At 33.0% G+C, this 13,629-nt stretch overlaps 1 pseudogene; it reads right to left on the bottom strand.

Moving 5' to 3' along the window:
• The window catches only part of LOC110012926, a 12,247-nt pseudogene continuing 2,356 nt past the window's right edge, over nt 3,739–13,629 (bottom strand).

Genomic DNA, 13,629 nt, shown 5'->3' with positions numbered 1-13,629 from the left:
ATGACGGCATGTGACAGAGCATTTGGTTTTCTATTTCTAAAATTTCAATTGTCATGATCTCATTCACACAATTAGATAGCTCAATTTCAGACCAAAGACATTCTGAATGAAATAGAGATTTAAAAAAGTCAGCGAATTCTTTACCAATCTGTTCTCATTCCGTCACTACTTGTCCTTGTCTTGTTTTGATAGAATGTACGAAATTAGCCTTAGATTGGAGGACGACTGTGAGGTGATAGTACCTTGTGTTTATGTCCCCATCTTCAAGCCATTTTTGCTTTACTTTTTGTCTCCATTTTTATCTCCAAGCGTTTGAATTGTTCATCTAGTTCAAATTGGAGATTGCTTTCTTTTGCTAGGTTCTCATCAGTTTGATCCACACCTTGTAAGAGTTCCAATTCTTTCTTGATGATATCAATCCTTTATAGCACCAGTCAAAGGTCTTTTGCTTCCACTTTCTGAGTTCAACCCTAAGTTTCATCAACAGGTTGTGGAGCTTAAGCATTGGATTCTCTGCAACAGAAGATAACCAAGTATTAGCAACAAGGGTTTCACAAGAGTAGTTCCTAAGCCACATTTCCTTGAAAAAGAATGACTGGGGTTTATTTATAGAGTTGGGGTGGGTGTTAAAAAATTGGGGACAATGATCTGAGGCAATGGCCGGGGGATGGGTGATGGTCGTTTTTGGGTATAACAGACACCATTTTGCATTTGTTACACCTCTGTCTAGTCTAGACTGGATGTTAGCAATTCCAGGCTATTTATTAGACCAAGTAAATTTGTAGCCATTAAATACTAAATCAATGAGATTGCAAAATTCGAATTCATCCCCAAGGGTGTTTCGAGGCACAGTTTTTTTCATCCTGAGAGCTGATCGCATTACAACCCCCATTGCCAGCCATGGTCCCGCAAAGAAATGGCAAAGATTAGTGAAACAGTGCCAAATTCAGGTTTAAGAACATGGACTACAGGACAGTGTTCCCCTGTGAATTGCCATGGTTGGAGTTCAACATTTAGATGGATTAGAGCATTAATCATCCAAGGAAAGGACAAAGTAACATTAATATTGATACTGGGGGTTCAAGCAAAACATAGGCCCCCAGCCTTATTTAAAGCAGAAACAAGAGCAGAGTTGATCAGATTAGAAGATTGATGGAGAAAAAGAAGCTTATCGGTATAGGCAGTTTTGATTTCACAAAGGAAGAATATGTCTGGTTTGTGTGATTGCAAGAGGTCCCATAGCATTCTCCTACCGTAGGCCAGGTCAACCCACTGCAATTCCAAGTAATAATCTTCATTATCGTTACTCCTGTGACACCTCTGGGCCCACGAAGAAATTGTGATAAAGGTGATTTTTGAGCTACCAAAAACTGGGAAGATGAATCCTGGTGTTGCAACCACTTGATAGGATTTTGATCCACATACATGTTTCTAAATTTATTGTGTTTTTTCCTTCGTACAAATATGACTTTTCATTCTTTTTGAACTACTATTTTTTCCTCCACCATTTCAAAGGCAAAATCCAGATTTCTGCCATTTGTCTTAAGAAGCTTCATGGATTTAGTGGTTTTCGGGGGTTGGTTTATGTTGTTGGTAAGAGGTGAAATATGTTCAAGGATGGTTTGAATTGATTTCATCCTCTTTTGGTTTATATTTAGGTCCAGGTGTTTGGGGAGCTATTTTATTCTGTAATGGTGGCAGCAGTGTAGGTGTAGAAACATTGGCCTTATTGGCATTGTCTTGGGCCCGCTCTGATTTTGGGTGGAAATGGATGATTGGGCTAACTCTAATGGACTTTCAAGGGGAAGTAGTGATGGAATTGTACACCCAATATTAGGCCCATTATTTATTGTTGGAGGGAGGTTTTTTATGGGAGGTTTGAGTGGGTTTGGCCCATCAATATGATAAGTGATTGGGAGGAAAAATTTTGGAGTTAGGCAAGATATATTGCAAGTTTTGATGGGCCAGTTTCCAAGTGCAAATTTGGTTGGTGGGATATGTCAGCGTTTTTTGACTTGGAGCTTACTATTTTCATGTTTAGGTTTTCAGGCTTTTGTGTATCTGGGATGTGAAGGATTTTATGGAAAAATTTGGTTGTTCCCACCAATGGTGTTTGGTCAGGGCTCTTCCTCCCTATTTGTTTTGATTACCTAAGCTCACTCCCGTCAATGGATGGTTTGGGGGACATGCTGAATAGTTTTTTTCTGTAGAGAGCAATGTGGGAGTTTTGAATCAGGTGGTTTTCAGCTTTGAGCCAAGGTCCAAACTTGGAATGATTGGGGGTGTCTATTGGTTGGTTTGGTTTAGTAGAGCAAGAGATGAACTTATATCCCACTATACCACACACATGAAAGAAATCTCCGAACTGTTCATACTTGATTTCCAGTACAAATTCCTTATTTTTCTTTTGCCTTTAAGTAGGACGTGATCTTTGAGCCGTTCATTTACTTCTATTTCGATTTGAATGCGGAGTGCTTTCCTCCATCTATGACATTTCGTTGTAAGATGAGTACCAACAAACCTTCCAATCGCATTTCTAATCTTTTTCGCCTAGTGCCTATTAATGACATTACTAGATGTCCAATTGCTTGTACCCAAATCTGGTAGCTTGTTAAGTTAAGCTTTTCGAGGGCTTCGAAACAATTTGGAAACATTGAGATTACCTCGGAAAGACCATGGGCTCTGTTACCATATGCGCTTGCAGTCCGTTTCGTTAGTAAGGAGAAAAACAACAACATTCTAGTTAACCACATTGGTGGGTGTTTTTGGAGATAAACCCTAGGCTTTAATGAGGGTAGATTTGATGGCATTATGATTGAGTGGTTTTTCTAAGAGGACTTTTGCATTGATAGGGTAGCTAGTAATGTTTGGGTCCTCTGCTGGATTAGTGTCTTCATCAAAAAATTCGAGGTTAGTGGTTTTGTTAATGATACCTTTCAAAGGGTTAGAGATCTCTATGGAAAAGTGAGTGGGTTTTGAGTTGGGTTGAAACAGGAGGAAGAAATTAGGGTAATTGAAATCTAAGATGAAGATGAAGGGATGTGGGGGGATTGACTAAAGGGACAGAGATACAAGTAAAATGAAGATGAAGGGATGTGGGGGAATGATGAAAAGGAAAGGTACAAGGAAAAGAGTTGGCCAGACCACAGATGGCAATGCAAGCAGGTGAGATCGAAGCTCTCGATCTACAAAAGGAATGAGAAACCTCCAAGTCCGCTTGGGGTGTTCTATAGAGAGAACAGAGAAAACGAGATAGATTGAGAGCAATTTTCTACGTATGAATAAACGTTTCATAGTTTATTATTATCTAAAATAAAATATATGATATTGATTAATAATTATAATATATGGTTTATTTTGAGTATAAAATTGATAAACTTATGGAATTAAACATATAAAAATTTTAATAATAAAAAAATATATAAAAAAAGTTAAAAAAAAAATTGAAACTCGCGAGCTTATGAACAGAGGACATTGAGCTCGAGCTCAAAATCGAGTCGGCTCAGGAAACTCGAAAACCGACTCAACTCGTCTGCCACCCCTACAGACAAATATGTGGGCAACATTTATTGCAGAATGATAATGTGTTCAACCATATTTTACTTCTGTTCTTTGATTTTGATTTTAATTTTTTTTAAATAGAAAGATGAATTTAGATGCAGTTCCAAGATTTCTTCAAAAAAATAGGATAAATTAAGTACATATAAACATGCAAAAATCCAACAATCAAGTAGGATTTCACTTATCTCTCATTTTCTTCAGCATGTCTTTTCCTCTAATCACATTCGAAGTTTTCTCGTTCTTCATAATCTGATGGAAAAGCGCAGCTCGATCTTCTTCAACAATCTCCCTCAACAGCTCATCTTCGAACTTTGGTGCTTGCCAATGAGAAGGGTCCTCAACATGTTCATGGCTGAATATCATATGCGAAACCCACTCCTTCCAAGTAGTTCTGCTGAGTTTTTCTTCTTCTAGAGTATTGGTGGCCAAGAGCTGATACACGTAAACAACTTTGTTTTGACCAGGCCGAAATGCACGTGCTATGGCTTGTTTGCTCTTGGAAGGATTCCACTCTGAGTCGAGCAGAATCACACGTGATGCAGCAGTCAGGCTGATGCCTTCAGCACAAGCTGTAATTGAGGTCAACATGACTTTCAATGGTCCGCCTGGCTCCTCAAATTTATCCATCACTCATCCTCTTTCAAAGAGTTTGATATCTCCTTAAAGCACAAGGACTTCTCGACCCTTACATCACCCGTAGAACCTCTCGAATATCTGTAGGAACAGATTGATTGGAGCAATATTGTGGCAAAATATTAGCACCTTTTCTTTTTTGATCAGACATCATGGTATGAGGTTCATCACGAATCTGACTTTCAAACCTAACTTCATATGAAACTTGAATCGCTCGAGGTCTTCCAGTTCTTCTAGACTAAAGCACTGACTAGAGCTTGCCGTTGTTCTGATCAAGCAAGGATGGATTGCTTGAAGCATGATTAATAACTCCAACTCCAATGGAAATCCCTTGTAGACAGACCTTTGATTCTGAAGTTTTAAAAGAATTTCTTGCTAAAGACTGGTTGACTTCATCATTAATAAATAACACTATAAACAGGGAATTTGTCGAACTTTCCCCCCTAGTACATGTCTATGAACTTACTCGTCAACGTCTTCAGTGTTTTCAGAGCTTATACTCTTTCTTTTCCCTTATTTGAGTCAATCTTCTTTGAAATCTTATCAATCAAAAGCTTTCTTCCCTGATTCTCCAGTGAAAACTGCGTTTGTCTCTCTTTGTTTCTCTTCTCATACTCGGGATTCAGCTCCTTCAAGACCTCATTGATGAATACTGGCCTTGCTAGGCAAAGGGTGTCGATATGCTTACCAACATTCTTCTGAAACAATGTTCCAGAAAGCAAAACTCTAAGCCTTGTGTTAACCTTCATCAAAGCATTTCTCAGTCTTGATTTTGTACTCCTGGGGTTGTGCCCTTCATCGAGTATCAGAATTTCCGGACTCTGGTTCAGTAATTGGGCCATATATATCCTGTGAGCGTAATGTGAATCTTCCCATGTTAAAGTTAGGAAAGAAATGTATCCCATGAGTAGAATGCTAGGATGTGACAACCACCTCTGCATCTTTTCCAGGGAGTCTAGAATGTGCATAACATCTTGGTTGCGTGGAAGACCTGGAGTTAACATCATTCTCTACTTCAACACTTCACCTTTAGATGTTTGACCACCGTGGATCTGATAAACTGGAATAGGCACTTTCCACTTTGTTATCTCTTTGTACCAAGTATAAAGTGTTGTATTTGGAGCAAGAACTAGTGGCCTCGACACTGCAAACAATTTCAAGTAGCTTACAAGAAATGCAATGATGAGCAAAATCTTCCCAGCTCTGGGGGAGTGGGAAATGAAGCAACCACCTCTCCATCTTTTTCCTTTTCTCCATTCGGGACGGTATCAAAGAACTAGCAATGTTTTGCCACAAAAATTCAAAAGCTCTCTTTTGGTGGCTCCATAATCTATCTTTGACATCAGGTATCAAGGCCCACACATTGTTTTGCCCTTCTCCGATGGTTGAAGGAGTACTACTCCAGTGAGCAGGAAGGCAGAATTGCTCTAGCTCTCCATCTTCACTTTTCTTGAGCTTTGGCTCATCTTCCGTTCTTTGCTCCTTATTCGGAATAGAGTGGGCAGATGCAGTCTCCACAAGGAAAAAGAAAGTTGAGAAATGTAAACCGTAGAAAACTCCCATAAGGAAAATTAAGTTAAGTTTTTAGCCACTAGCTGAAAGTTATGTGTCAATAGCAGTCGTACTAAAGACATTGGCATTTACTTCCCTAGGTATCATGGTCGTGTTTAACTATAAAATTGTAATATATCGTAAAGAATGCAGAAGCGAGATCATTTGAAATCCCAAACTTCCACTGACTCGCACCATTCTTATGAGCAGTGCTAAAAGTTTAACTTATTAAATAAGACAAAATTCATAAAAACCCCCTGTGTTTTAGAAAGTATGCAAAAAAACTCTCCTGTTTTCAGAATAGGCTAAACCCCCCTCCTATTTTATTTTAGTCAACAAAAAACCCCCATTCTGTTAGCAACTAACGGGAAGTGGAGGAGACATGGTCTACTGCATTTGATAGTTATTTTCTGCAGTTTATGTTCATATTTAATGACACTTTGGACTAAAATACCCCTATATGGATCTATATAACATACAAAGGGCTTTTTGGCTTGTTTTGTCTGTTTCTTTTGTTATTTCTCACCTTAAAAAATAAATTAAATTTTATCATATTAAATTAAATTATATTTAAATTCAAATAATTTTATAATTGTTAATTATTAAAACTAACTATTATTTTTAATTAATTAAAATATATATTTAATTATAATAATAATTATTATAATTATTATTAATTAGCCAAAATATTTAATTATTATAATTATTTAAAATATTCTTAATTAACTAAAATATATTTTAATTAATATAATTAAAATTAATTAAAAAATAAAAAAAGGAAAAACAACAATTTTCGCTCCTTTTTTGCCGGAAACTTATTTCTAAGTTTTCGGCACTGTCCGGATGAATTTTCGACGGCCAATGGTACCATTTGAATCCTCTCTTCAAGACGAACATTTTCATACTTTCAATTTGAGTTTTCGTTAATCATAGAGAGTGGGCTCAAGTCACGACCTCCGAATATATTTGCAGTCGATTCGTCTCCGTCTGGTTGAATCTCGGTCTCAAACCACCACCATCAGTCTCGTCTCTTCAAGACGATTCTAACGATGGGGGTGGCGTGGGGGGTTGGGGGGCTGTGTGGGTAGGGTGGGTAGTTATTTTTTTTTTAATATATTTTTAAATATTTTAAATTATTTATATATAATATAAGTTAAATAATTTGTTGAATCTAGACCTTTTATTTTTTTAAAATCTAACGGTTGAGATTAATTGATTAGATCTAACGATCAGTATTTGATTAAAGAAGATCCAACGGTCATTAATATAAGAAATAATATATAATAAGTAAGAGTATAATGTCATTTTTTAAAAAATTAACAACGTTAGTTGGATTTAATGGAGAGGGGACGATTGAGTTGAGTTTTACAAAACACAGGTGGCTTTTATCCTATTCGCATGACAAGAGAGTTTATTTTACAAACTTTTTAAAATATAGGGGAGTTTTATACATTTTATCATTTTAAATATTAATCCCGACTTACAAATGGTGGGAGCATATCCTTTATTTCAATCTCCACAAATCCACATAATTGGCAAATAGTTCCAACTTGTTCATTGCGTCGGAAAACATGAGAATCCTGTCAAATTTTCCAACAATAAGGGCAGTAAATAATAGGAAACACACAACAGGAAAATCGTATATATTCCATACGACAAAACCAACATGCTGACAACTAAGCTCGAATTTTCTTACGTAAAATTGGCCCATATTCAGTTAAAAGTAATCAATTATACAGAAATATTATTTAGTCATTACTCCATATCATATACATGTGATTCAAATTGTTAAATTTTACCTCGTTATCATCAAAGAGATACCACGATGCAAGAGCTACCTCCATTTCCTTCCATAACATATCGATTTCAGATCTTTCTTCTTCATTGTTCACTGTGGGTTTCTCATCAAGTTCCCTTCTATTTGAGGATGTTGTCGACCAGAACTTTCCACTGGTCAACCATAGGCGGCTGTATATGTTCATTTTTAAAAGAGGCATCTATGTTGTTCATGCATCTTCTGATCAATTCCCAGTATAACTGTGCAGTTACAGAGCCCTTCCTCAAGTTTCTCACATCATAGATGCTTTATCTTATATAAACACAATCCCGCTTTAAACTAGCGAAAAGGCTACTTCTCCTGTGGTATTTCCAATAAGTACCTTCCGGGCGCCGTCTACTTCCAGTTTCCACCTCCATGAACTCAGAATCAAATGTTTTCTTTTTACTCGAGGAATGGGAAGCGTTAATGTAGAAATATTTCGAAACCATGTCTTTGATACCTTCTGAATAATCATTAGGAATTTTAACTTTCCGGAACGTTTTATCGAAGAAATCCGAGATATTCCTAACGAAAGTATTTGCAGGAATAGGGAAAAGTATTATTTTAGTTCGCTAAGTATGTCTAATTTTAATTTTAGTTCGATAACTATGTCCATTTTTATTTAGGTCCAGTAACTTATGAAATTGCTTACTTTTAGTCCTCGGGCAGATTTTCGGACAATTTTACTCCTATGCAACTTTTGAAAGATAATTTTAGTTCATATGCACTCATAGGGGTAAAATTATCCGAAAATCTGCCAGAGAACTAAAAGTAAGCAATTTCATAAGTTACTGGACCTAAACAAAAATGAACATAGTTATCGGACTAAAAATTAAGCATACTTAACGGACTAAAATAATAGTTTTCCCGCAGGAATAATAGCAAGTTTGTTCCCCTAAGGTCCTTTATCCATAGCAACTGGATTTTTTTTTTTTTTTTCTTTTTGTAGAAGTTTAGATGAATCTGATTTCTTGTGGCTTTGAGTTTCAGTACAACTGATTCCAAATTGCATTTAGAATTACTTTTTTATGTAAGACCTAATCCAGTCTTTCAGCACCATCATATTGCTGAAATTGGTTATCAGCCTGAACTGATAGTGGCAATGGCATCCATAATACTCATCACTATCCGAAGAAATTTCATCGTACTCCAATTTATGTCTTGCTTTCTCCTAATCGAGTAACCTCAATATCATAATCTAGAAGATTATTAGAACCTAAATAACATTCAGGCAGTACATTCCGGCGTTTTGATCTACGCAACTCCGTGGGATCAAATGATGACAAGAATCCAACTTCACGTCCCTCAGGCTCTTCCTGAAGGGCATCTGGAGCAAAGTGTATAATGAAGGGGATTATATTATTTTCCACCTTGAAATTCACAGTACAAGTATGCATACAGGGATCTGCTTGAGCTACGTCAGGGTCATATTCTGAAAACAAACATAATGATACATTATGTTTGTTTTGTTTGTTTTCATTTTCAAGTTGTTTTTTAGACAAGTCAAAACATACCCAATGTTTGCCATCATTCAAAAACACCTTATTTAGGTGTTTTTAACTGTTTTAGCATAAATACATACATACATATATATACACACATATACATAAATATATATAAAAAATACATGATTTGATAATGATTTGATAATGATTTGACAATGAATAGTAATTTTTATCTCTCAAAACACAACATTGAACATATAATACTTATTTTAAAATACTTCCAAAAACAAATCCAAACATACATACTATATCTAACACACACTTATTTTATCTTTGTTTTTCTCTCTTTATCTCCACAAAATACAACAAAACACTTAGAAAACGAATTCAAACTTTATGTATGGTTCTTCAGAACTGATGTAACGATGAGCCATGTGATGTCAGCACAGAATTTTTCAGTAAACAATTTAAACTTTTGAACTGAAGAACAGTCCTCAGAGCAGCTCCAACGATAATAATCAGAGTCGCATGGTTTCAGTCAAGGTAGAAACTGACATAGAAGTTGCAGTCAGATGCAACATCATGAGGTTTTCTCTCAATAGATAGCAGTTTTGCATCAATCAAGATCTGCAACACATAATACCAGTGAATGAGTTAAACGACGAAAGCCTCATTCCACAGAGTAACTTCCCCAATGCAAAAGATTTATATTTTGGGAAAATGCAAAATTTTATGTTTAACTTTCCTATCAAAAGCCATGTCCTAAGACAGTTACTATGATGCTTTATCAAACATTAGAGGGCATTGGTAATTTTCAGACTTCAAGAGGGTATTCATTATTATGTCAAATTTTAGAAAAGTTCATTGTAATTCCCGTAAAAAAATTACATAATTTTATCAAATATTAGTATATATTATTATACCAAATCTTATAAAAATATTTTGTAAATCATCCTATTAATTAATCATAATTGTGCAATAGCTATTTGTAGGGAAGAATTCATCCCCTCCATTCTTTTTTTAATAGTTAGCGTTAACTCGGATAAAAACAAAAAAAATAACTAATTAATCCAAAAAAAATGCCGCCCCAACCCACAATTCTCAGCACCCTAATTTTCAATTACAAAATTAATATACATAATTAAAAGAAATAGCATTTTTCATCTTGTAATTTAGAGTTTTTGTACTTGGTTACAGTATTTTCACGTTTGGCCCGATAACTTTAAAAAAAATAGTATTTTTGGTCTCATAATATCTTTCTTTAGATACTTAATGAATATGGCCTCGTGGTTATTAAGTTTTCAATCTTAGCACTTAAAGGCCACATGCTTTTCCATTAAAAATATAAGAAAAAGGCGTCATGGGATCAAAATACTATATTTTAAAAATTATGGGACAAAAAATAATAATCCCATAAATAATGTGATCAATAAGATAAAATCCCAAAATTATGAAATAAAAAATGCTATTTATGAAACAAAAAGTGCTATTTCCTATATAATTCCTTCAATCATGCTCGACCACTAACTATTATCTTCAATGAGAAAATGTGGAAATAAGTATACCTTCTTTTACTATATATATATATATATATATATATATATATAAGTAGGGAAAAATATTATTTTAGTCCATTAAGTATGCCTAATTTTAATTTTAATCCGATAACTATGTCCATTTTCGTTTAGGTCCAATAACTTACAAAATTGCTTACTTTTAGTCCTCTGGCAGATTTTCGGACAATTTTACCCCTATGAGTGCATATGGACTAAAACTGTATTTCAAAAGTTGCATAGGGGTAAAATTGTCCGAAAATCTGCCAGAGGACTAAAACTAAGCAATTTCGTAAGTTACTGGACTTAAACAAAAATAGACATAGTTATCAGACTAAAATTAAAATTAGGCATACTTAACGGACTAAAATAATACTTTTCCCATATAATTATGAAAAAAATTGGAGTAACCTATCACACAGTCAAAGTCAGTATTTATATATATATATATGTATCTATATATATATAATGACATCTTGCTATAGCATTGTGAAATTAATGCCCATGCATCAAGTTGCTGCATTTAGTTGAGATAAAATCAAATAAAGCTGCTTTTCTTGACAATTAATCTATATACATACGCGCCCACACATATATATAAGTCAGACTTACTATTAATTAGATCAAAAATTATAATTATATGGTAGAGGCTCAATTTGGTTTAAATGTATTTTTAGTTATGAAATCATACATTTTTCAGCTCTTTACTTTGTTAAGATGGTAAAATAGTTCTATACCATTTTTAATTTCTTGATTTACGGAATGATTTGATCGAAAACTTTAAAATCGACGAAAAAGTGGCCCGTATATTACATGTGCTGGTTAGAAATTATGGTGTACCGGTTGTTTCTTATGGGATGCCATATCAACCATAAATAACCAATAAAATGAGAAGTCTCATTTTTTTTTACCGACTTATGCAATTGTTCGATCAATTTTAAATTTGTCAATTAAATTTGTCTAGAATTTAAATAAGTAGATAACTGTATTGCAATTATAACAAAATAAATAGTCTCTACTTTGATGGAGACTTGGATGGTTCTTGATTGAGGAAACATGAGAAATTCTCTTCTTTGAATAGAACACTTTCCTTTATTTCTAGCCCTCCCTCGTGCTTCTACTTACATATTTCAAGTGATATTCAATTTGCACACCCCCCCCCCCCCAAAAAAAATGCCCCCCCCCCCAAGAAAAATAAAAAAGAGAGAAATAGTAGTTTTGTGGGTTCAAACTTTTTTATATAATTTGCAAATAAAGTATGTTTTAATTTGCCGTGGCGATCGAAATGAAGTTATTTACAAGAAATATTATAGTATAAAGGGTGAATTTAAAATAAATTTCTCTAAAATATAGCATAATTACGAATATTTTATAATGCCCCTTTGCTCTTGTTTTTTTTTTAAAAAAAAAATATAAAAAAAACTAATGAGTGAAATTTTGTTCTTGCCCTTCTAGTCCATAAAAAAGATTTAGAGAAATTTCAAATATAAATAAAATATTTCGCATTTTACAAGGTATTTTCATTCACCATAAAGTACAGAGATAAAAAGCTAATAGAGACTAACATAATGAATTAAAATCATAGAGTATTGTTAATTTTTCAAATAATGCTGGAAAATTTATAATTATGTCAAACTTCATAGGAGCTCGTTGTAATTTATCATAAAGTGAATAAATATACTGCCAAAATTGAAAATTAGGTGCTCGTTGTACTTTATCATAAAGTGAATAAATATACTGCCAAAATTGAAAATATGCTAAATTTAGACATGTATTATTTTTTATATATATAGACTAAATAATTATGTTAGATTAAGAGGGTGTTTGATTGAACTTATAAAATATTAGAGATACAAAATGTTTATGAAAGTATCTAAAAAAAAATTAAATACAATATATATCAAGAATTAACTATTTACTTGATATATCATAATAATATCATGTCAATTTTTATCATCTTACCATAATAAAGAGATTATTCTACCAAACAGCCTAACAGATTATAAGATGTAAAAATATTTATAAATGATAATCTCTTTGTTTTATTCAAATATTTTATTTTTAAAAAATCCAACATCTTATAAAATTTTCAAATAAGTGTTTTAAATAAACTTAACCATTCACCCTCTAAATGTTTAAGATATGTAATATCCATTTACATTCATTTGTAAATTTTCTTCTATTGTTGACCACTTTTTGGAAAAAGCCCAAAATGTGGCCCAAGAAAACTAGAGAAGCCCATCTACAAAAGGCCCATTTCAAGAAAATGGCCTAATAAAGAGATGAAAAGTTAATAGGGACTAATAGAATTGAAATAATTTGTTGGCCCTAAAATAATAACTTGTCTATTGATATATTAATATAACTGTTGTGAATTTAATGAACTTATTGAATTTTCAAAATAAAAAATTTAAATAAATAAGTTGGAGAAAATAGTTTGAATAAAAAAATAGAGAAAAGATATTTAAATAAAAAACTTCTAAAATTAGAGCATAGATTAAGAAAATAAATATATCAACTAAAATCTTGAAGAATGAGGTATATAAATTTCCTTAATTCATTCAGGGGTTTTTTTATTAGAAATTTTTCAAATGTTGAATAAATTCATAACAACTATATTAATATGTTATTAATCAAATTATTATTAGAACTTTTATATAATATAATGGGTTAAATGCAAATTACCTCCCCGTGTTATATGGAAATGAACAATTATTTCTTGTGAAAAAAAAATAGCAAATTACCCCATGATGAAAAAAAAAATAGAGCAATCACACCCGTTACACGAGTTTGTGTCATTTATGCATTTTTTTAATTTTTATTTTTTTAAAATTTTTTATTATGAAATTAAATTTTAAAATTTATTTAATAACCATTGGATCTAATTTGAATTTAAAGTTCAAATTGAACTAGTAAAATTACGGTCTAATTTTTGATTTATTTCAATGAATGATTAATATTTAATTAAATATATAAAATTAAACAATATAAATGAAATATATAAAAGTATATATTATATATAATTAATAGTTATATGTGTGTATATATATATATATATATAATATAT

This window comes from Sesamum indicum, linkage group LG11 (genome assembly GCF_000512975.1).
Source record: "Sesamum indicum cultivar Zhongzhi No. 13 linkage group LG11, S_indicum_v1.0, whole genome shotgun sequence".
NCBI classification, from domain to species: Eukaryota; Viridiplantae; Streptophyta; class Magnoliopsida; order Lamiales; family Pedaliaceae; genus Sesamum; species Sesamum indicum.
The sequence above is the reverse complement of the archived record's forward strand: the minus strand, read 5'-3'. Positions and strand labels throughout refer to the sequence as shown.